The 4,109-nt window shown below is 33.4% G+C and overlaps 1 long non-coding RNA gene across 1 annotated transcript; it reads right to left on the reverse strand.

Annotated features, from left to right (window-relative positions):
- Window positions 1–739: 739 nt before the first annotated feature.
- Window positions 740–2,845, reverse strand: LOC126381147 (uncharacterized). Its single transcript, XR_007568692.1, has 2 exons — window positions 2,297–2,845; window positions 740–2,223 (listed from the first exon to the last, which is right to left on the reverse strand). It is a non-coding gene; the product is annotated as an uncharacterized LOC126381147 (long non-coding RNA).
- Window positions 2,846–4,109: the final 1,264 nt, after the last annotated feature.

Here is a 4,109-nt window from a genome sequence, read left to right on the forward strand (position 1 = left end):
TAAATAAGTCGTGTGAAGGTACCCAGTTACAGTTTTCAATCATCCGTCCCTTTCCTTTTCGGTTGATAAGAAAATTACAGGTATAACTTCAAATAAACTTCGATAGTGTGTACTGGAATCAGCACCAACAACACATGTTACTCTTGCATATTTAGTAACTAAGTAGGTAGGTAGGTAATAGAAATATTTTATAAAATACTAATAGATGACTTTCCAGGCTATTTTCTCAAAAAAAAAAAAACAGATGGAGCTGTCCAGATTTAACGTGATAAATACGTAAATACCTATTTTCTAATTACTCGAATAAATAATTATTCAAATATATAATAATGCAATGGCAGTAAGTATATAAATTATCCGTAAAATTAGAAGGTTAAACGATCGCACATCTGTACAGAGCCATCTATCTTTGTTTGGGAAAAGTAGTCTGGAAAGTCCCTCATTGGTACCTATACATTTTGTAATAATATTTGTCTTGTATTTAAGCCAATAAAGACTACCAAAGGATGTTTGATGTGGAAATCCGGTCTCAAAAGGTCATAAGTTCACTGTCAGTAGGTAGGTAGGTAGGTACCTACATTAAAATGCAACTAACAATTTTGATACAACAAAAACACTGATTGTGAGATCTTATCAGTTGAAGTGGTGGTAAACAATGTGATTACTATTTATATTTTTCAAAATAATTTTAAAATGAAACAATTTTATTAAAAGACAATGAAAGATATATTTTTAGAAATAAGTTGTTTTATTATATATTTAAAATATCATAAGTAGGTGCTACCACACAAAATATTTCTACATTTAATTAAATAGTTGAAATAAAACAGCAACTTAACCAAGTACTCTTGGCCTCCATGGTCCAGTAGCTGACTGTTGAGTCAACACATCTGGAGGTCCTAGGTTCAAATCCACAAAAATTACTTTGTGATCCCCAGTTTGGTTTGGAGATGGCTGGCTGATCAACCTATTGCCTGAAGTAAGATAATCTATGCTTCAAATGGCATGTTAAGCTGCTGGTCCCAGTTACTACTTACTGATGTTAGTACATAGTCATTACATAAATCATGTCAGGGAATTTAATATGGTAACATATTAGTAAGTAGGTATAGAATAAACTTGACAATAACATTAAAATATATGGGTTATGTGCCTAACTAGCTTATTTAACTATTTAATGATATGATATTATTAACAAATTATAAAGTGATTTAAGCTCATAGTTTAACAACATTAATGAACCTAAATAGCTACTAACTACATACAATGCAACGGAACGGCACACTTAACACAGCTCTTATGTTCATACTTTTGAGGTGAGCTCATCCTGCAAACAACACATACATCCATCAGGAATCTGAAGGCAAATATGAATGTTCTTAAAGAAATAATTGTAGTTTTGATGTCCCATGTACAATAATATGTTTTACACAATATGCTTGATTATAACAATATTATTAAATCTATAGGGATGAAATTAAAATATGCCAACTTAAGTTGCCTTATAACAATGAGGGTCTTTCTAATTGACATTCCCCAAACACATGATAGATGGCGTTGTTCACTTTTAACGTGATAATTACCTATTTGTAATGAAATGATGGAATCATCATCATCATATAATATAAAACTAATTGTTTCTTGATATTCAGATCACATTATGTATAGAATGATATAGCTACCTATATTGCTTCTCTTTATTTTGATCAGAATAATAATAGGTGGAAGTTGTATCATCATAATACACCTACCATCATCATTTATACCCAAAAACAAAGATAAAAGATGCATATGTCTATTATCCATGAAGTTAGAAGTTTAAACGAAGAAAAAACTTAACAATGCCATCTATTGTGTTTTTGGGGAACACTGATTGGAACACATAAAACCTTTTAAATAGCTCTTACACAATGTAAATTATAATCCTTAATACTTTATTGGGTGAATATGAAAGTTCGCCACCAAACTTGGCACATTTTGATATTCACCCTATTACCTGTCTCGGAGATATTTTTGTTTTTTTATATAATGTCACTCTTCATTTCTTTCCATAAGCTTATGGCCTGTGATTTTCTCTTCTTGTATGCCTTCCCAAAGATATTCCACAACTTATACAGACACATTGCTTCCAACACTTGGACTGGAACATTCATCAGGAGACTTGTTATTGTTGCTTGCATCTCTTAGTATGAGTTACACACAAAGTCGATCAGCATCTAACACCTATAAATAAATAACTTTATAATAACAGTGTCATTCGATTGTATATTACTTACATTGCAATTTATCAACGAACATTATCCACAAACTTTTTATCATTTCGGCTTTATCCAAAACACATAATGGTTCTGGAAGTTTTACCAGTTGAATATCCACGCAAAAACGGGGAAGTAGGGCTCGACTCGATGAACTTGTAAGTTACAAATTCGAACAAAGTACCTAGGTAGGAAAAAAGTAGCACAGGAAAATATCAATACATCAATAACAATAGAACTCCACCATTTTTTTTTGTTTTGGTTTTCCTCGAAGGGTAAGGCAAAGGGAACTATGCCCATACAGCCATGTCTTACGTATTTTTTTTCTTGATGATTAATGAAATGATGAAAGGTGATGATGATGATGAGACCTAAGCCACCACCCTCGGAGTAGACTCCTACTCCGAACCCCAAACGAATTAACTCAAAACTTCGCATAAACTTTCGAGTTATGAAGCGGCTTCCCGGCACGAAGCGAAAACAGGCAGATACACTTTGTTTATTGAATACTCCGATATAATAACACTCGCGAATGTCTTCCGACTAACTTAATGCGATCATTAACCACAAAACACCACTTCGTATTAATTATTTTTTATTTAGATTTAAGATTATTCAATGAAGAAAACAACTGTCCCATTCCAGCCAAAAAGTCTAAAAAAATAAAATAAAATATAATAAACTTTTCTTTGGTGATTTTGTCCATAGAACAGGCAAAGGGAACATAACCCATACAGCCAAATGTACTACGTTATTTTTTTTTTTGTCTTGGTTTTCCCCGAAGGGTAAAGCAAAGGGAACTATGCCCATACAGCCATGTCTTACGTATTTTTTTTCTTGATAATTAATGAAATGATGAAGGTGATGATGATGAAACCTAAGCCCCCACCCTCGGAGTAGACTCCTACTCCGAACCCCAAACGAATTAACTCGAAAGTCCGCATAAACTTTCGAGTTATGAAGCGGTTTCTTGGCACGAAGCGAAAATAGGCAGATACACTTTGTTTATTGAACACTCCAATATAATAACCAGTGATCGGAATAGGTAGTGCAATTTGGCGGGATTGCGTGACGAAATCTTAACATGGACATGCCAACCGCGCGGGATTACTATTTCGATACGAGCTGGTCACAATAAAGATTATTAGGGTTTAAAAACGTTATATTACATTAAATTATTATGCAATTTAACGCGACTTAACTTAATTGACCGCCATATTTTTCCTTATTTCAAACTCAACTAAAATTCTTAGAAAATGTATTGTACGAATACAAAGGCACGCAAATTGCACTCTTGTACGATTAGCGATAAGATGCCAATTTGAAATGAATGCAGTGTTCTACTTTTTTTTTGTTGGCGGCATTTGCCTTTCAAGTGGCGGCGGCATGCGCTAAACAATAAAAGAGTGAAACTTCTGTACTTATTATTGTTTTTGCTTAACAAAGGCAACGACTGATAAGAGTACTAACATAAAGTGTAAATGGGAGAAAGAGACAATAAATCCCATATTTCTGTCTCTTTTTTGCAAAAGGGATGATGAGGTGATACGGCGGTGTTTGTTCACTCCTGTTCTTCGGTTCATTGAGTGCATACGTTGTGAGTTCGAGTTACTTATTTGGTTATCTTGACGACATCTTGGCTTGTTTTATGGACTGACGAACCTCTACATTTGTGATAATTTGGCTCTTGTATACCGGACTTCTGATTTTTGCGTGACTGAATTGGATTTGTTTATGAAAAGGACCATTTTTGGGTGAAAATCGGTAAGTACTAACATTCATATTTAAATGTGTAAGGTTTTGTTTGATTGTAACCTAGAAAATTACAATTAGAAATAGTTTTAGTCTATCAAT

Source organism: Pectinophora gossypiella, unplaced genomic scaffold, assembly GCF_024362695.1.
Source record: "Pectinophora gossypiella unplaced genomic scaffold, ilPecGoss1.1 Pgos_37, whole genome shotgun sequence".
NCBI lineage: Eukaryota > Metazoa > Arthropoda > Insecta > Lepidoptera > Gelechiidae > Pectinophora > Pectinophora gossypiella.